Here is a 22,367-nt window from a genome sequence, read left to right as displayed (position 1 = left end):
ATTTATTGTTTTTAATATATCACAAGTGGTAAATGCTAAGAAATCAAGAAATGAGATCATCGAAGTAGCTCGTAAGCTATTTATAGCCGATTTAAATAAATTTACATACAATAGCCTCCTCAACATAGTTGTTTATTTCATCAATTAAAAAAAGCACTGGTATCAATTTGGTAATGATAAATTGAATGATGTAAGGGCTAAATCATTGGTTCCCAAACTTTTTTGTTTCATAGACCACTTTCAAAATCTATATCTGGGGGACCCTCTGTAGCTACATTACTACCAATTTCCAAATCTCGAAAAGAAGTGATTAGATCTATCTATGGAAACTTCCGTTGAGGCTGACGAATTAACAATTATCGAAAAAAAAAGTTAGACTATTTGATAGGGTTAATTATTTGATAATAAAATCAACCAAACAAATTTTCAATTTACAGTACAAGAACTAATCAATTTCACAAATTTTATTTAGAAAACTCCCCAGTCGGAGTAGAAATATATTATATTTTCTTGTGTTATATTGTGGTATTTATTCAAATATATAAATCATTACATTTTCACATTATTAATTAATCGTCATATAATCCAAATTAAACACTTATAACTTGCAAATTTTACAATGGTAATTTACAAAAAAAAATATAATTTTCAAGAGAGGGATATAATGGATGAATTGACAGAAAATTATCAATATTTAGCTCGAGTTTTATAATGAATAACAGCAAATCTCTCCGTTCTTTGATATTCAATCTGCTCCTTTTTTTCTTAATAATTTTCTAACAGCACTAAATCTTTTTTCGACAAGATATAAGGAGGGAAACGCGATCATAAGCTTTTGCACGATTCCCACAGTCTAGGTTATTTTTCGGTTATTTCTGCATGAAGCCAAAATTTTCGATACTACTACTCTTTCAAATGCCACTTTCAGTTCCTCATTAGTGCTAAGCTCGAGTAGTTTCTCTTGTAATCACATTCTTCACTTCTGTTTCATCAAATTGATTTATGTTCCATAGAGGTATTTCCATCAACAGAATATTTTCAAATCTGATTTCAAAATCATCACGCAGGGCAATCAATTGTTGAACGTATATCTGAATATCTTCATCAAGGCATTCTATCTTCGACAAGTCATAAATTTCAATTTACCACTAATATCGATTCACTCACACAAAAATGGAACAAGTTCATGCAAGATTGCAAGCACATATACCACAAGTGGTATTAATTTGCAAGTCAGAACAAGCGTTGCGGACGGAACGGATGCCAGTGCGGCCAAGGCAAGTCTCGACGCGTTGTACTGAACAAGGAATATGCAAGTTTCTACAAGTAACTCTGAGCTTCTTAATATATTATCTGCCTATATTAATAGGAGAATTCAAGTCAACATTTTAGTTCTTCACTACCGAAATAAATTTTCATGGATCTCCGTTTACGATATTGGACCCCCATTTTTTGTCACACCCAACGTAGATCCCCGTCAGGTAACCTAGTGGTGCATCTGGACCACTTTGGGAATAAATTAAGAATGAAGTAACATTATTTTCTCAATTAACTCAATTAAGGAGGTTGTACCACATAATTTGCAATAACTCGAGAACAAAAACAGATAAAGATCGGGATAACCTTTAAGTTATTAACAATTTTCAATCAGTCATTTCTTTCAAGAGATAGATAAAACTGCTGTAATTTTATTTTAACTATGAGATGTACAAAAAACGGTGACCGCACTATGAGTAAATGAAATGAGAGATGATTTTGCTGAAGCTCATCCTTGTTTATATAATCCCTAAAAAAATTTTTACCGACAAAGTTTCATTTGTCACCCATCCCTTGCCCCTTTCAAAATTATAACAATTTTACTAAATATCTCAGAAAATATTGATTTCAAAGAAAAAAGTTTATACCAAAAAACAAAGCTTTTAAAAAGTTCTATATACGTTTTTACGTGAACCTATTCTTTTGACAGTTGTAACCCATAATGTCTCGGCAGGATTTAAATTTAAATTTATTGTTTTCGTGAAGAGAGACTTGATGTCTTTTCGAAGAAGAATATGTCCTCGTGAAGTAAAGTTACAAAAGTATTTTTTTGGTTATAGCCACCGCATTAAAACCTCTAAGTATTCTACTTTCTGCAAGTATTGTTCAGTTCATATTTTTTTGACCGTTTCAAAGTCCAATTTCAAGTCAAAAGTTAAATGTATATATATATATATATATATATATATATATATATATATATATTTATTTTATTTATTTTTATTTTTTAAAGAATTTTATGCACCAACTAATATCAGATTATTTTTCTCATTTGACAATTTTTTAGATTTTTTTTCAACAAAGTTTGATGCTATTTCTCCTTTTCTTCTTAAATACATGACAATTTAATATCATTACTTTACTAAAAATATTGTATTTATCCAATGTTTGTTTTGTCTGTTAAAGATAAGTATAGTTTGTTCACAGAAAAATTTTGCAATCACGGAAATTTATTGTGCTTATCACGTCAAGTGTATTGATCACAATTTTAATTTCATCTACAATAGGCTTGATAAAAGTAATCAAAAATTCCTATGAATAAGAATTTATCTAATAACAATCACGAATTTAGAGAACGCATTTATTCATGATAAAAGCACAATTGATAAATTTTTCAATAAAATAAAACTGCGAAATATAACAATCCGCCATGAAAGTAGATACACCAATAAAAAAAATTACGTCACATTCCAAGTAAACGCCCCAAGTTTCTTTTACTTAAAAAAAGGTCATAAATAAAAAAATATGATAATTTTTCAAAATATTTTCATTGGTTTCCACACACTTTTCAGAACGTCTAAAGCTTTTATGCAATTATTAAAATATGTCCACGTCTTTGTCTTATCATTGTTTGGCCTACTTCAGGAGGTTTGTTTTCATTGTAGCTGTTAACTTCCTGGCGGGGCGACAATACTTAGAATCCAATTCTTTCAGAAACCTTCAATCTCCGTGATATTTCCCGGTTTGTAAATATTGACGCATTTACAAGGGCCTTCACTCCAGCTTTTTTACTTTGTGGAATATCATCTTTTCTACCCATAATTCAAATAGTACAATTATTTTTTTGAAAACACTGCATACAAAATAAACATATCTGAGTAGTAAAACACTGTCAACAATCACAGTCCGTAAGGCCACAGACGCACGTCCGTAACCCTCGAGAAACATCAAGTTATTAAGAAAATACAATGAATTATGTCGCCACTCCTGATGGGAATCTTTTAAGATCTGTTAATCATATATTAAGTTATACAATATGTCTCTTATTTTATGCTTCATTAACGTATCGTCTCGGATTACCTAATGTCTGTCTTATATTAATGTGACTGTGAAGAATCATAAATCTACGTATTTAACTTCTACTTACTATTGTATTCGTATTGTATTGTAGACTGACCGTCCACAACGTCTTACTTAAGTGTTCCATATGTCCCTTAAACACATGAAGTTCCATTAACTTATCAAATTACTTATTTTATTGGTGTGATGTAACGACCATAAATATAATTAATTATAGCTTTTGTATACAATAGAATTAGTATTTAAGAGAGCATAAACTTGCATAGATTGTCATATATAGACTTAACATCCAACGAGATCAGTAGTTAGATTATTGAAACCACTTTATTTATTTATATTTTATGTTAATAAATAGTTTTTCAAAGTTAACTAGTGCGTCTATTAATTTGACCAGGTACTATATATTATAATTTCTTTTTTTGGCTCAACATAAATGATACTTTAGGAATAAAAAACAAGATAAATGATGCGTTCGAAAAATATGTAATTAAGTGAAATACAAACAACTTGGCCTAAACAAAAGCTATTGATGTTGTATTATATAGCGAATATAAATAAAACATATAGAGCATGTATATAGATACTGTAAACTTTTCTTTTAAAATATTGTTAAACAAACCTTTAAGTATCATGTCAAGGTTCAACACGAGGATAAAAGAATAGTAATTAAATTGAATAAAATGGTAGAAGTTAAAAATACGAATAGTATGATGTTTTTTCTTTACTATGCATAAATTAGTAAGGTTTTGAATATTTCGAAATTATTAATTTTTGTTATATCCATATTCAAAAATTGTCGTAACATGATCGGATCAAGATTTTGTTGAAACTACTCGCAACATTGTAATGAAATATGTATTGTGAGCTGATAAATCTTATGAGGACTCTCATAGAGGACGCCACATACGGGTATTTTAATTATCTACGCGATCAAAAGTCAAAATAATAAAGTTAAAAAAAAGCTTCTACAATGACTACCTGTGGTTAAGGGACATTCCAATGGACAATAGGCCGCCCCGCCCCGCCCTTCAGCCGTTGAGCGTCATACAAAAATCAAGTCAGAACTTCATCATTTAACCTTGTGTAGCGTGTCTGTTCTCAGCAATTTTGAGAAAGTGTTAATTTTGCGAAAGTTTTTTGTTTGCCTAGTGCAAAATAGCAATGGATTCGGGGTATGTAACAATCTCAATGTAATTTAAAAGTAAAATTTGTTTTCATTTCATATACTTTTGGCAATCGAGAAATTTTTGTTTGAAATGATATTTGTTGTAGTATCCGGGTAGGTAATTTTTGTAATTTGTATGATAACTTTTAGCCTTAGTAAAAGAATTAGCCGCGGAAATCGCGGATGCGGTAACCCGTAGTACTTTGAATGTAACGGTCAAAAAAGTTATATTTGCGAAAAAAGTATTCGTGTCTAAAAAAACAACCTCTGTTTATTCCAGGTACAGCGGGTACCTTTGGAGTGAAGATAGTGACTCGTAAATACCTATTGGATGTTATGAAAAATGAAAATTTGCGCAATTTGGACGGAGAACTAAGTTCGTAATAGGAAAAAGGATTTTGCACATTTTAAATCCGATATAAAACAAAGATGGGGCAAAGCCCATAAAAAGGAAGACGTTTTTTTTTTTAAACAATCATCTTTGGCTGGAAGGTTCATTTGAGATTCCAGGCTCAACACTACACCGTCCAGGTCGCCCTCGAAAATCGTTTGGCGAATCCAGCGAAAGGAGTAAAAGAAGAAAAACGGAAGAGCTCCACGCTAATTTAGAAGACGGTGTAATACTACACGCAACTCAGGTTGAATTGTGTAATTCGGGAAAACGTGATGCTTCAAACGTACTCTAAGATATTACGAGCTCTCCAACGCATGCAACAAAATACAAAAAGGCTTACGATAGCTCTAAATGTAGAAATCCTTCGCGTCTAAGCCCCATGCAAACATTAAAAATGTTTATAGATGCAGACTTAACTCGAGGATGACAATATGAAATTATAACGAAAACTAACAAGAACTTTATATGTTATAGCTTAATTCAAGAAGCAAAAAAACAGTGTTATCCTTCCCCAGAAACGTTCACGATAACAAGCACCTACGCCGAAACCAACAACCGCTACAACCATTAGATATTACCGTTCGGCGCTTATCGGAATTCTTGGAAGAGGTCATATTAACATTAAAAGATCAAGAGCGGAACACTTTTAAGTTGATTTGTAAATAGGGCTGTGACGGATCCCAGCAAGCACAATACAAACAAAAATTATATAATGAGGCTGACTCAGACGCAAATATTTTTCAAAGCTGCTTTGTCCCTGTGCGACTAGTTTTCGGCAAGAACAATGAAAAGGTGTTGTGGGAAAATCCTACACCTTCGTCTCCCCGATTTTGTCATGCAATACGATTTCGCTTCGTCAAAGAAACAACTTACATTACCAATGTAGAGATTAATTACGTTAAAAATTCCATTAGCAATTTAACCGCGAGTGAGGTTGATATTGACGGGAAAAATTTTTGGTGCATTTTCATTTTGTAATGACTATGGTTGACGGGAAGATCTGCAACGCGGCTACTGGAATAACATCCACAAGTCGTTGCTACATTTGTGGAAAAAATTCCAAAGATTTTAATAATTTAGAGGACAAAAGGAAAATTACTGCTACTGAATTCGGCCTGTCTATTTTACATGCTAGAATTGGATTTTTTGAAACCATTCTCCATTTAGCATACAAGCTGCGCGTAAAAAAGTATCGTGAGAGAAAAAGAGATGAGGAAACACAAATGAAGAAAAACGGGAAAACTGAAAAACAAGCCAGGTTTCGCAATGAAACTGACGTATTAGTTGACATGCCGAAAACAAACTTCGGAAATCCAAATGATCGAAATACGAGCAGGAGATTCTTTGAGGATCCGACATTAGCCTCAGACATCACAGGTATAGATTACGAATTAACATATAGATTAAAAGTCATTTTGGAAACAATCTCGAGTGGATATATTATAGATGTAGAAAAATATGAAAAATACGCAGAAGAAACTGCTCGTTTATACATAAAACTATACCCATGGCATCCCAGCCCACTCTGCGCAAAGTACTAGTGCACGGAACAGACATAATAAAAAATGCATTGGTACCAATAGGCCAGTTATCTGAGGAAGAAGCAGAAGGACGTAACAAACATTTTAGGACATACAGGCAGAAAATTCTCCAGAGAATCTTGAAATTTTTTGAACAGGCTTCTTTTGAGCTCAGATCCTTTTCTCAGCGCATCAAGAATTATAAAAAAAGAAACTTGTCTTCGTTTCTACCTGAAACATTGAACATGCTTCTGCCTGCCACACCGAAAAACCTTTCAGAATCACTTCAATCAGAAAGCGAGGATGAGATAAAGTAGATTTTCAGACTCCAATGTTACAGAGAAAATTAGTAGTTTGGACAAACAATAATCGGGTTTATTGACTGTAGCTGGAACTAGTAAGAACAATTTAACACCTAGAGATATGGTAATGTATCAAGTTTATCGGAATACCTACAATAACCAAAATATTGAAAAAAAAAATGTGTGAAAATGGAAAATTTGAGTGTAAAGAGAAAAGTTTGAATAATGTAATGAAAGAAATCATTAATTACAGTTAAGAAATATTCTTAGATAAGGTACAGCAAAACGATGACTATACAGACAAAACTTTTGCTCTTTTTATGTACAAAAGAAGTCTCTATAACCTTTTATTTCAGCTGTGATAAATTAATACAGTTTTTCCATTTTACTACTAAGGTGCTGTGACATTTTATGTAATCTTGTAATATGTATATCTCTGATATCAATATTGCTAATTTTTGACTTGGAGGACAAATCGACTTAAACCTTTTAACGTACCTTGATATAAAGGGTTTTCCATAAGAGGTGTTATTTTGTTTTCCGGACCGTGTTATCTCTCGAAGAGGTGATGACAATTGGTCACCGAGATCTTGTGATTTATATATTCTGTATTTATTCACATATTAATCTCTTCACTTTGTTAGAAAAATCTGTATTTCATCAGTTTTCATTTTAAAACTGATATTGTAATCATGTCTACTAATTTTCCTTGTTTTAGTTAAAAACATATGTAAATATTATTTTGTAAATAAACGTGTCCCAGTTCTAAGCTGTTTTTATCGTGAATTCAGGAAACTGGGAATGCGGAACTGAATGTAAATGAATAACATAGAATCTAGTAGATATTCTGCGTTGTAAATTTAAATGAACCGCGAAAATTAGTTTAGTTCTGCCACGTACCATTGAGGACATTGGCACTGAAAATCCGCCATGTTTTTTCCACTGAATAACAACCAAGTTTACATTTCCTCTTAGAGTATATTCTGTGGTTGATTCACCGAAAAGATACTCTTGAAAAAACTCTATTTTCGGAATATTTTGATTCGAAAATTAAGAAATAATAATGCTGGTATAAAGTTATAATTATAAAGTGATGAATTGAGCAAAGTAAAATAAAAACCAAGAGCATTACGTCAGTTAGAGTAAGTGTTTAAAATGCCGTCCGTGTTCACAAATACACAAGTCTATCAGTTTTTGTTTTTCTAAAAAATCAATTAATCTTTAAAAAGTTGGAAAGTTGGTGATCAGCAACAATGGTCGAGGGCTTCTATATATATATATATATATATATATATATATATATATATATATATATATATGACATTAAATTATTACTCGTTGATAAACAAGTAGCTATTTATACACAACGGATTTCGCGATAATTCAGTTTCTAGAATGTAAGCAAGCAAAAAAGCCTTTTTTGAAATTGATCCTATAGAAACAACCGTAACACACTATCAACAATTCAAATTTTAAATTGTATCAACACAATAGAACAGGACCTGCTTCACAGTTTACGTCAGTAGACGAGTTCGTAATAACCATTTAAATTTTCAGGTAGAATATGATAACCTATTAGTTGCTGCCAAACATTAAATTCACTCCTTCGACTTCTGGATTCTTTTCACACCAGTAGCAAGCATAACAGGAGTAAATATACCTTATCGCGCAAAGGTGGCCTCGTCCGTATAAGGACTGCGTTTCTTGTAATGATTCTCAAAAATTCAGATATAGCACTAGGTAACGAGCGTTTTTTTAATACGATTCTCAATACCCACACGAATTTTATAACTCAGTAATGGATTTTTCACCACTGGTGTAAAACCAGTTTGTTTACAATTTTACATTTACAATAAACAATTAATTATTGTTTTGATATGATGAAGAATAACCTAGAAATACTGTAATGTTTTTGAAAACATCACCATAACAATATCACTGTTAAATATCGTGCCTAAATATAATCAAAAAAAGGTTATTTCTTTTATACGAAAATATGTTTTGGAAGAAACAGAAACTGAGGCCATGACCTTATTTGTCGAATAAACGGTTTTTAGTTTCTAGGGAGTATAATGGTGCACCCATTTTTTATCTATCATGACACATCCACATGAACGGTCATTAGAATTGCGCTTGAAGAAATCCGACTATTCGTTGGAATTTTTTATGAAAGAGAGCTTTGAATCAGTACCAGACAATTGTGGCACCCACCATTCAGATAGTTTTTTCATATATAATCTTTCATGCAAAATATTTCCCACCGGTCTGGTTGAAATATTTACATAATTAGCTATCTCTCAGGTAGTTTTATTTTGCGGTCCCTAAGTACAAGTACATGTGCACGGATTTTATCAAACATTTCTGGAGTAATTACAGTAAATAACAGTCTCGGGCGTTCAGCAACATTCGTGTCCACTTTCGAAAGTAGAGGCTCAATTATAAATCAATTTATGAGACGGAGCAGTTTCAGGATGATATTTACGTAACTCATCTTCAACTTATGTATTTGATTTTCCGCGCAAAAAACATTATTTTTTTCTCCATATTCACCGAACAATGAAAACAGTTTCTTTTATACGATGATATATTGAAAATTCTTAGCCTACTATAGAACCAAACAAAATTTCAATGTCAAAATATTACTCCTCTTAATTGGATACATTTATTACAGCAAACCTGCAACATCTCTAGACCTTTCAAGAAAAAATGTTTCTTCTTGCTCTGCAAACCAGACCTCTATAGCTTTTATAACCTCCTCGTTGGAGGACTTTTTAATCGACATTTTAAACTTTATGTCCAGTTATTGTTCTACCCTTATCTAAAAAATCAATCATGGCAATTCCAAAAAACTGAAGCAGGAACTTTTCCAGCAGATTTTTGGGCCCGAAACTTCTTGGAGAACCAGAGTGTCGCCATTCCATCGATTGTTGCTTTGTTTCTGGATCGTAGAAATGTACCCAAGTCCCATCCATAGTAACAATTCGGTTTAAGAAGTCTACATTGTTTTCAAATCGAGCACAGATCGAACGCGATGCTTCTAACCTTGCGCGCTTTTGGTCAACATTCAAACATTTGGGGATCCATTTTGCAGCACTTTTTCTCATGTCCAAATTGACATGAACTATATGATGAATGCGTTCGTATGAAATATTCAGTGCTTCAGATATCCGTTTTAGCCCAATTCGACAGTCTGATAAAATCATGTCATGAACTGCATCAATATTTTCGGGGACTTACACAGAAACTGGCCTTCCCGATCGGTCATCATCTTCAATGGAAAATTTATCTCTTTTGAAGCTTGCAGTCCAATTTTTCACAGTCGCATACGAAGGACATTGATCACCAAGAGTATTAAGCGTATCTTCGTAAATCTGCTTACCTCTTAACCCTTAACCCTTAACTCTTAAATACAGGTACTTGATGATGATTCGATACTCCAATTTTTCGATTTTCACAATTTAGGTGGACATCTTTTTTTTAATTTATTGCGTAACTCTGGTTTACTTTTTTGATTTCAAACTCTACACTGACACTTCTAATAAGTTATTGTTCGTTGCTGTGGTAACGCAAAATTTTGTTTATGCATGTTCTAGGCTAACTAGATATCAATACATCCTCGTATGAGTATCGTATCTATTTGTTAATTTATGTGAAATTCTAAGATATGACATCAGAAAATAACGTAAAAAAAGTGTTGTCAACCTCTGAAAAATCACACTTTTATCAAACCGCCCTCGTGTTTATAAATGGGTAGGATGGTATATTTCAAATATCACCATCCTTAGAGCACTAACCAGAACCGAACCGACAACGCGTATTCGAAAATAGCGTGGTCATACCAATTAAAGCTTCCTTTCATTTTTTAACTTCTTCAGCTCTTATTATCAGATAATAGTGAGGTTGAGGTTGATCCGCCTTATGAATCAAAGAGTGAGGATGAGGATTATCCTTTGCCGCAACATCTACTTCCAAATCAAGATATTCTGGTAAACAACCGTGAAGTGAAAATCAGATACAAAGTACCTACATCTGCATAGACCCTAATGAATCGATTATTATACCATCACGTACCATACTTTGCGGAAAATATAAGCACAAAGTTAAGATCACGAAGCCGCAAGAAACATTTTGATGAATTAGATTTTATTTAGCTTTTCTATGTTATTACAGATGATATGGTGAATCTAACCAATGTTGAAATGGCAATAAAATCTAAAAAGTAGATCAATAGATCCTATATAGGTTAGAGCCCTTTTGGAATTCTTACGTTACAGCAATGAATGATAACCATTTAACACCAAAGGAGATTCGATACTACTTCAAATTGGCTTGTGCGAGTCTATTATTCAAATTGTGAAGTGTTAATAAAGAGAGGTTACAGATTATCCTATCACAAAAAAGGAAAATTGATATCTTATACCCTTCAGCAAATAAATAATTGTGTGGTGAACACAAATTTGAAATGTGTCACAAATATCTTAATTGATAGTTTTTACCAAAATTTAAATTTTAACTGTTTTATTGATTTTATTCATAAATTTTTATTACGAGGTTGGTTCAAATATAATCCGGTTTTTTTGAAAAAACGCGCGACAAATTTACTGTCCACAAAAGTGTCTGAACTCGATGTTAGACTGGTTCGTTACGAAGCGTAGAGAACAGCTGGGATCACTCCGCTTTTTAGTGTACTTATAGGCTTAAGCGAAGAGGATGTACCAGTGTATGTCTGTCGCGTGTTTTGGTCAAAGATAATGTGAAATCCCCGAAAATTACTCGAGCCATTCAAGGATGAATACCAAGACTCAAGTTATGTATAGTGTTCCCCTTACCGAAAAGGCCAAGAAGTGGTGGCAAGCTTGCAGCACCGCGCTCCAGAGCACGTGTTTCCGATGAAGGGGGTCAGGGCAGTAGAAAAATTCATTTTGGAAGACCGGGCAATACTGTACGCGATATGGCTAAAGAATTGGGAATCAGTGTTGGTAGATGGAGCAAAAAATAACGGAGCAAAATATCAGCCAGATGGGTGCCAAGACTTCTGAATTTCGAGCAGAAATTCACACGTTGCGAAGTTTTCACGCTCCTCTTGTAGCGGTATCAAGAGGAAGGAGAAAATTTGTTGCACCGATTATTCACCATACGCGTCTATGGAGTTGATAGGTACCAACTTTCAAAAGACTATGTGTAAAATTTCATGACTTATCGATTACTCAGAAAAAAGTGATAACCATTTAAGTGGAGCTAGTTTTGTTATTTTCAAAACAATGGATTCAAAATAATTTCGTGTATTAATTTATCAATGCTTTTTGATGAAAAAAATACTGTACTGTAATGTAGCTCATCAAAGGCTTCAAAAGTTATCCGGACTCTACTCCATCGAAAACAAACATTTGTATTGGTTTGCTAAATTTGAACGTGATCGTACAGACACCGATGAACGTTCGTCCAAATGAGGTGGTTACTGCAGAAAACTCAAAAAGTCCACAAATGGGTTATAGCTAATCGTAAATTGAAATTGCGTAAGATTGCTGAGGCCTTAATGATATCAGAAGGCAGTGTGTTCACAATTATGCATAAACATTTTACCGTGAGAAAGCTTGTTAAAAGTGGGTGCCGCGTTTACTAACAGTCGATCAAAAACAACAAAGTATTAATGATTCAAAGCAGTGTTTGGCAATGTTTACACTTGATAAATAAGATTTTTTGCGTCGATATGTGACAATGGATGAAACATGGATCCATCACTTCACTCCGGAATCAAAACGATCATCATCTGAGTTGCCTGTAACCGGTGAACCACGTCCGAAGCGCCCAAAAGCACAACAGACAGCCGGGAAAGGTTATGGCTTCAGTATTTTGGGATGCGCATGGAATATTGTTCATCGACTATCTCCAAAAGAAAGAGACAATCAATAGCGAATACCATATAGAGTTGTTGGATCGTTTTAATGAAAAAACCAAAGTCGATTTGAGTAAAAAGGTATTAAAATTTCATCACTCATTTGGTATTGGATCCGTAAAAGTAAATTCAATTTTACATGATCATCTTCATGTGAGAGTATCGCATATGCCCAACGATATCCAAATGTAGTAGATGGAGCAATTCATCAATTTTTTGAAAGAACCTCAAGATGAATGGCTTCAAACTTTCAAGTTGTGTAAGCTTCGGTAACAATAGTACAATTATGTAGGTGAAAATTACTTTGATTACATTATTTTCCTAAAAAGACTGGTTTTTATTATTGTAGACGATTTTATAAATGCTTAATGTTTTTATCACTGAAACTTATGAGCCCGTAGATGGAAACACTGCAGATGAGTCTAATACGGAACCTCTAACAGCCAAAATGAAGAAAAATTAACGGACGATAATCCAATATGGATTGAAGGGCATTCATAATTAAACATCTGCAAGAACATGACAAATTATTAACTTATTTAAATAAGTAAAAATACTTATTTCAAACAAAAATTATAATTATATATGTATATCTGAGACTGATACTGATACAAGTTGTTTTATATGATTAAAATAGAACGAGGATGACAAGTTTCATAAGAATTTATATTATTGTGTTGACTTTACGTCTCTTCTATGTTCACGTTTTGTATATATAAATTTTATGCGAATAAACGGTCTCAGTTTTACGAATTCATAACAACTGATCAAAGTCTATGAAATTCCAACAACAACATTTTCATGTCATAATCAGGTATGTTTATAAAAAATAGTCTTTGAAGTATGTTCGGGACAATAGTCGCCATGATTTTCAATTTGACCGTACAGATTTACGAAAGTTTATAGGAATTTAACTTTTATCTGGCTACTAAACTGTACCCCAAAACGGAAACCTACCGACGAGAATATAGGAATGAACATCTTTTGGGTACTATTAAACTAGATAAAAACGATAAACGCACACAACTACTTTGATAAATAATCGATATCTTAAGTATGAAGTTTTTCCATCCTAATACGGATGGAGACCGATTTTAGGCAAAAATTATGCCAAATTTACTGGAAAACCTGTGAGATTTCTTTGTATACAAAAACCCTAAGAAAAGGTTCCAGGACTAGAGTCAATTCAGAACAGGATACCCTACGATACACCATAACAAGTCAGCGAGTTATTGAAGGTTATAGAGGTCGGTATTAGTCACGCAACGCTCTCGAAAAATCGGCATTAGCAATTAGCATTTACCGTCCGCGTCTCCTCCGCGCATTTCATGAGAATGATTTTCGATTGGAATTTTGCAAGTGGTACTTCGAATGCAATCCCATTTTGTGGTCAGATAATTCAACTTTCAAGCTGAACGGTCAATCGACAAAACTGCGAACACTGGAACGATCAGAATCCTCACATCTTTATCTAACCAAAATTGAACCTGCCTGGGGAGTGTGTTTTGGCAGGTATCCATGCGGGAGATCCGTACTTATTTGAGGATAATATGATGGGCCAAATATATCTGAAATGCTCGAGATTTACGTGGACAAATGGATAACGAGACAATGTCATTTCATGTAGGAAGGAGCTTCGTCGCACTACGTGTTATATGGACCTTAATGCTCATTTTGGGGAATGGATAGGTAGACGAGGAATCGTTGAGTGGCCCTAACGGTCATGTGACCTGACAAGGTCTCAAGGACACCGATTTTGTAAGAGGACCACGCATCCTTCTCTACTTCCGAACTGCAATTGAAAAAGAATAATTTCAAACTATTTGTGGACAGCTTGACATGCTTCGCCGGACATATCTATCTATAAGTGCATTAATCAAGATGAGCATCAATATGAACACTTAAATTAACCCTTTCTCGAATCCCTTTTTTAATTTCTCTCAATAAATTCATTTTGACGCTGCATTTTCCTCTTAATGCAAGTTTGTTGCCTGGCTTTGCCGACCTCTGTATTAAGCCCTTCAAAGACTTCCATCGGTGTACGAGATCGAAGCCAGAAACAAAGATTTTCGACGTTTCAGGGAACGGAATACGAGAAAAAAATTCGCGAATAGTGACAAATAGTGATTTGTTGACATTGCTAGTAGTTTCATCGGAAGCTATTATAATTGATTATAAGTTTTTAAATACCCCGTAGAAACAAGTCACAACCTTACATTATTGTATATGCAATAAAATATAGGATGTTTCATTGAAAAAATATAACTTTGATATGGCACTGCATTCTAGAATACCCTGTAAGATTTTAAATAATTTTATATTGTGGAGACTGATGGAGGCTATAACCCGTCAAATTCTCAAATTAATATCTCGAGGGACAAACGAGACACTGAACTTTATAACACTTAGCAATCACCCTGTATATATTAATATTTATTGAATTATTTTATCTATATCTTGTAGGTGTTGTATAAATACTTCCTAATAAATATTCAGAAATTTTTTTTTCTTATATATTCGTGTTAAAAATTGGCTAGGCAACAAAGAAAGATTCACTTCGCATCTTGGTGTGTATTTATCGTTAAAAAAACTTAAACAAATATTGAAAACACTTTCAGTATAATAAATTATCAGGCAATGTATAAGTATTCACGTATCATCCGGTATAGAATCAATTAAAATTTTTTTGTCTTGTCATGTGCTTCCAAATAACCAGTTTAATATACACAACTAATTATGATGGATGTGTCAAGATTTAATGAATCTTATTAAACACGTTTTTCTAATAATGTAACAATATTATGGAATGTTGCATGTTTCATTTTTAATTACAACATTCTACAATGAGTTCTATTTAAGATTAAAACAACTGCATATTATCGTTTATTCAAGGAGTTCTTAACATATATGAGGAAACGTAATTACTTAAAAAGAAAAAAAAAGGATTTGATAGTTTCTCGTTGATATGTGAGTAAAAACAATCAAAAGGATGCAGGGATATTGACATAATGTTCGCTTCAATCTCTCCCGAGGCGCCTCCTAAACACTCTCGACACGAATTTTGGTGTGGTGGTTATTAACCCCAAAGGTCGAAAAGAACAATATGAACTGAGTTGAATTGGCGCGAGGACAAGGTTAATAGAAACCATGTTATGTTCGTAATATTATTAAACATTTAAAAGTTGGTTATTGAATATTTCGGAATTTATGTAAACATACAATATCTATAATTAAACAAAGCGCGAATTGTTTACTACTAATCTTAGATAATCAAAAACAGAGGCCATGAAAGAAAATATATATAGTTATTAGTCATGCAAGAAATATAGATGTGATCTGTATAGTGGATAGTTGTATCTAATATGATTACACGTATTGAACTTGATCATAAATTGTTATTTAGTGCGTAATTATAAACCCAGTGATCTTGAAGATGTCGTTCAATTTTCCACCCTGTATTCCTGATTGAAGTAAGTCTTTATTTACATTGATCACAGCAGTCGACATGAAACGTACAGCGTTATTCTTCAACTTAAGCATACACCACATTGAAGAGCGGAGGCGACAGTTTTTTAACAAAGAATATTTTTTAATCAATTATATATTTTCCATTTTGCTCAATAACCTTTGCCACCTTTCTTTCAGCTTCATGATTCCGCCCTCATAAAATTTCTGGTGATGATGACACAAGATGAAAATCTGGGAAATAAGTCAACTCAAAACAATAATCCAACTGGTAGAAAGAGAAAAAAGGCTGAAAATTACACACTAGAAATGAGAAAGGATAGACCGGAATATCAAAGGAAGAAGTATCAATTAGTAATAAAAAACTTTCCATAGAATAAAAAAAATCAAAGAATATGAAAGAAAAATTGAGCTACGGCCAATTTTACAACCTAGGGTAAAATAAGAGATCGAACTATGGTTTAAACTCTATTTTAAACCAATAATAAACAAGTCATTTTGCATGTCACAGTTAAACACACATTTTTCTGTCAGTCGTCACTAGCGCGGAAATATAACTAAATTTTTTCCTATATTTGTTTTAAAGTTGAATTGATTAAAAAATTTTAAATTGCAATATCTCTAACAATGAAGCAGTGCTTTTGGTTAATCTTGTATAGAAACACAAAGAAATGTTTTCGATAGAAGTAAAACAAATTTGAAAAATAGACAGGAAACTTCAAAGATTTGCTCTGTGACTAATAACTTTTTATTTTCTCGTCGCGTCGACATCGTCGAGTTCATCAAATATTAAGTACAAATTTTCAATCGTTACACCAAAACCCTCCATTATATCGTAAAAATGTGAATAATCTGAAAAAGTTAGGTTCGAATTTTGTCGGTAAACGCTATATATAAAACGTGAAAACAACGGTATCTGTGGTTTAATGTAACGTTTGAGACGTTTAAACTTTACTTGTAAAATTGATCCTTCATGGAAGAAAAGAATATATTATTGAGAGAATATTTAAAAATGAAGAGAAAATAAATCGAATTTCTCAAATTAGAATGATATAATTGGCGAAATCGACGCTAGTACATACCGTAGCAATATTTAACAATATATCTACACTTAGCTAACCTCTTATATTTTTTGCTATTTATTCAAGTTTCTTGTGTCCTTAAATGTGTAATTACATAAATGGAGAATGAAAAATCACTATCAGATAAAATCAAATCATTGTCGCATTTTTCTGGAAGAGTTTCAGATAATGGAGAAAATTTCAATACAAGAGCTTCATCATACAGATTCTGGAAAAACGACAAACAGACTTCTAATTTTTTCTAGCCATCACACACAACTGGCAAATGAGAATAAAACTTCATTTATTGTCTTGAAAATGAATATTAATTTTGTGATTTTATAAGTTTTCATTATTTATATTGATATCTGTGGCAAATTTTTCATTAATACTTTTTTCTTGCTCGTTTGGCCACTTTAGCTTTAGCTTATTCTTCTAACTATACGAAATCAACTGCTGATTGCTATATTGAATCGATCAGCCACATATCGAAAAGAAGCTGCCTCATGACCGCCAAACCGAAGAAAAATATTTGTCTAACTTTTGGCACCGATTTTATGATTTCCTCCGATCTGATAATCAATCACTCTTTGACTCGCAATGTCTATTAACTTCTATTAACGTCTATTAACTTTAGAACGTTCCTCAAATTCTTCATCTCTGTATTACTGGAATGTTTCCTGTATATAATTTTCATTCTCTTCAGTTTCACTAGACCATTTACTTTCATCTCCACTACCGAATGGATATTCTTTCTCTATCTTAAACATTTCTCACAACAAATAAGCTTATAAATCACCCTCGAAAATATATGTTGACATGCGACTACCCAAATGCTCTAAAGTATCTTTGAATCATTTTCGCCTACTACTTGAAATGTTCAATTTTGTTCAACATTTAAACTGGATGATACTTTTGGAAGGCCCTTTTGATATCGCGCATGATCAAATAGTTACAAACAGTCTTCTAGATCAAACAGTATTAAGATCTCTTTTGCCGACTGATGGTTTTTTAATCTTAATAGATAGGTATATTTTTCAAGATTTGACTTTTGTACTCCTCATGGAAGAAGTTCCGAGCGTCTTGAGGAAGATACAGAATGGAACTTTCAATATATCCAATCAATTCGCCAAGATCGCCATTGCCTGTAATAGCAAAACCCAAACTCTTATTCAACAACTCCATCTCTTTTCTGGCAAACGTATGGAAGAAAATGGGCTGCGGTTTCAGCTTCTTCAATTTCTTACTCAAAACAGACATCTTAAATTTTTTAATAATGGCCCTGAACATGTTTCTTTGAAACTCACACCAGTTTTCAAATTCTAAATCGGTTAATTTATGTGTTAGTTTTTTGTAAACTCCGTATGCTTCTATTGGTGAGAAAATTTAGTATAAAACAGGTCATTAGAGTTTAGTTTAACATCGAAAAGCGCGTCAGACAGTGTAATTGTTGGTGTAGTGGTGGTGTAAACAGTGTATTCAATATTAATATTGCCTACGGTTCCAGAAATTCCAACTTAATATCTAAAACTTGATCATATCCAATTTCCAAATTTTTATCTTAAAATAACCGATCTACTAGTGAAAATCTATTTCGTTTTTGTTCCCATTCAACATCCTGCATCTCACTAAGAAGCATACTTAGGATAAATCCATTGTTGTTGATGAATGTATTATTTTTGCCTTCTAAACAAATTGTTACAATTTAGTTCAGTACTTACTCGTATAAATCGTATAAAAAATACACAATATTAGTAGTGCATAAAAATATTTTGTACTCCAGTGTCAGCATTGCTGGAATTGCAGTAATTTTCAATCAAAGAATAAATAAATGCCTAAATATCTATTCACATGTTTATCAAATTAACAAAATTAACAAAACACTGTAAACACCAACCTCGAAATAGTGATTTTATCAATTATCTAAAAACATGACACACGGCTTTTTGTGAAAGTAGAATAATATTACAGATCTGGTTTTCCCGTCACAAATTTAATTGCTACGTACATAAAAAATCAAGTAACTGGTTTTAACCGTGAAAATGAGGTACATATGAAACTAATTTTACATTTTATCGTTAAATTAAATCACTAACGTGAGTAGTTTAATAAGCCACATTTGAGTAATAAATTCTGCAAGATATAATGCGCAAACGTATAGGGAGGTATTCAAATTACATAGCTTGTAATAAAAGAGGGAGGTTAAAAAACAAAGATACGTTACGTTATTTTAAATTTAATGTAATTCAGAACCATAACAAAAACGATAACGAAAGCGTAAAAATATTTAATGTTCCCTGAAAATAACGCGGTAATTGAAAGAACAGAAATTTGATTATTTATGTATTTAGAGAGTTTATCATTAGTTATATTTATGAGTAATTGAAAATTGATAAAATTGAAGAAAATATGCATCAATCAACAACCAACAGCGTCAGAAGTGAAACTTTTTGATATACGAAAACTGTCAATGACTGTGCAAAAAAATACATTGCAGTGAAAGAAAATTATCTTAAATTTATTACTACGGAAGTTTCACTTGCATGTACCGCAATAGGTTGAAACATAAAGGAGACCTAAAACAAGAAAATTAATACCGAAAATATAGGTTTCTAAGAATAAACATAATATTTATAAGTCAATTTGAATCGTGATTATTAAGTACTACGAATTTAATAAGATTTTAAAGAGAAAAAACAAAATTCTACGCACCACAATTCTCAATTTATTAATTCCCCCATGATAAATACGAGCGTTTTCGTAATAGGATTGTGGTAAAACTAAACACCAAAGTATACTACAGATTGTCTCAACCCATCCCCCATCTTGCACTTTTCTTTGTCAGCGAGGATAAAGGTTTATTTATTAAATTTGTTTATAAATCGGTGGAACCCAGAACAGGTTTGCAGAAAGGAAAGGTGAGCAGTTCCTCAACATTTGAAAGGTATGAGATTATGGCATCGATCTGGAATTATCAGGGGGTATACCTTGTGATGAAATGATATGTCCAAGATATTTAACAGAATCACAACAATATTTAGCGTGTTGATAATATTTCTATCAGGTGTCAATTTCATTTTGAAATTGATGAATGTAATTTATGTAATAGAAGGTCCGAAATATTGCTTCTGCGCAATTCGATATTTGATTGTCATTTGTTAGCTTATTGCGACGAAGCCGTGTCAAAGGCAATTTAAAGTTTAAATATTAGACTTTATGCAATGGTCAGTCAAATACCAAGTCAAATTCGCCATTGTATGCTTTTTGAGTTTTGCAACGGTAGTCACGCAACAGTTGCGACAACAAATATTGGCGATGTTTATCCAAGTACATTTAACATTTGTGCATACCATTGCAAGAGATTGGAAAATAAGCAAAGCGGGTGTTTGTATCTTCATAATTTGGCCGAAGAGAACTAAGTCATCAGATCCATCACATGCAACGTATTGCTTCAATGGCATCATACAGACCAGTTGATGACTTAGCTCTCTCCAAATCAATCACCATGAAGTACTGCAAAGCTAGATTTAGATTTCAAAAAGGCGTTTATGAGTGTTTGGTGGAGTGTACACGCTCCTTTTGAAATACTGAAGCTTGGACAAACTGTTAATACAGATCTTTATTGTGAACAATTGAATAAAGTGAACCAGTCTTTCATCGAAGAGTATCCCGCGATTGTCAACACAAAAGTCGTTATTTTACAATAGAGCAATGCAAGACCGTACTGTACAAGATGCACTTTGGAAAAAATTAATGAATTGGGGTGGATAGTGGCTTTATTCGCCAAACATTTATTCCGATCGATATAACATTTTTTTAGTGGCAAAAAATATAAAAATTTGGATGATGTTCTAAGTGCCATCTTGAAATATTTTATTCAAAAACCAATCAATTTTCATCGGTCGGGAATTGGAAAATTTACACACTAGATAAATATTGTTCATACCGAAGGTGACTACATTATTGATTGAAAATAAAAACTTGTTCGTTTGAATTTAATTGAGGTGGACTAAATTATTCCAGTTCCTCTTTGTGGTTGGTATCATTATGAAAGTATTTTATTCCCAATATAAATATTAATAATCTGTTAAAAACGCATGTGTCGCGATTCTATTGTTTATATTAATTTATACACATTTTCATTAATATAGTTGACCATACTGATAGTTAACCCATATTATTTACGCCAGCGAGCTGCTTGAAATTGTCTGAAGGTCTTCAAGGTTAACTCCAACTATTATCAGATTACTAACATATCAAATATAATTTGAATGGAAGTTGCAACATGATGAGTTTCTTATTGTGCAACAGTATTATTTAGTACGAGAAATTGAAGGCGCATATGCGCATTGGACAAAATGGACTTAAATCTGCATTCGATTAAATGCGTTCTGGTTTGATTTAGCTGAAAAACTTATAAAAAGGCCTCAGTAATTATAGTGAGCAGAGTACATGTTTAAAGAATCAATAGTTCGTTAAATATCTAATAAATGAGACGCCTAGAATCAAAGAAATCTCAATAAATTTTCGGAAAAGTGAAAAAAACTGTCACAAACAGACTTCATTAGCAATTATTAGTTCTTTTACCAAAAATCAATAATTTTTACCTTATAACAGAGACAATGTATGATCGAGATCCCCAAAATAGTTTCATAAATATTGAGAAAAATTTAAAATCAAAATTTGGATTTTGATACTAAGATTGAGATTTGGCGGAATTTGAAACACAAATAAGCTTAGGCTGCAAAAGGGTTGAGCTGTAAAAGCTATACTATTTATAATCTTTAGTAAAAAATCTTGACTTTAATTATTACAAAAATTGCAAAGTATCATAAAATAATTATTGTTATACTAGATCACACAATATCAAACAATAATGTTTTCATCTTCTTCATTGTTGAGACCTTCTGCTTCTTGGTTTTCCAAATCTCGATAAAATTTTAGCGTCTCGTGGTTTCTCCACCCTTGTTCAAAGCGCTTTATTAGCAGTTTCGCAACTTCCTTAATTTTTGCAGCTTTAAGGCTAACTTGCTTGTTTATGGCTTTTGGGTTTATGTGACATTTAAACTTTGGTTTTGTGACAGATTTTGTTTGACAAGTTTCAGTCCTATAAAAGACTTCACCCTGGACCAGAATGTTACTTTTCTTCTTGTTCTTTTTGATGGATTGAACTCGAATAGCTACAAGTTCAGTTTTTTTTACACTTGAACGGTTCCATGTTCCCCAGA

General features: G+C 32.7%; 1 protein-coding gene across 4 annotated transcripts in view; it reads right to left on the bottom strand.

The window, feature by feature from the left end:
* LOC130447227 (facilitated trehalose transporter Tret1-like) overlaps positions 1 to 22,367 on the bottom strand; it is a 103,577-nt gene that overhangs the window by 46,154 nt on the left and 35,056 nt on the right. The window contains exon 2 of one of the 4 annotated variants that reach the window (XM_056783929.1): positions 3,404 to 3,469. The exons of the other annotated variants lie outside the window; for them this stretch is intronic. The gene's annotated coding sequence lies outside the window, so the exon portion shown is untranslated. The remainder of the gene's footprint in view (positions 1 to 3,403; positions 3,470 to 22,367) is intronic. 4 annotated transcript variants of the gene reach the window in all.

Source organism: Diorhabda sublineata, chromosome 8 (assembly GCF_026230105.1).
Source record: "Diorhabda sublineata isolate icDioSubl1.1 chromosome 8, icDioSubl1.1, whole genome shotgun sequence".
NCBI lineage: Eukaryota > Metazoa > Arthropoda > Insecta > Coleoptera > Chrysomelidae > Diorhabda > Diorhabda sublineata.
The sequence above is the reverse complement of the archived record's forward strand: the minus strand, read 5'-3'. Positions and strand labels throughout refer to the sequence as shown.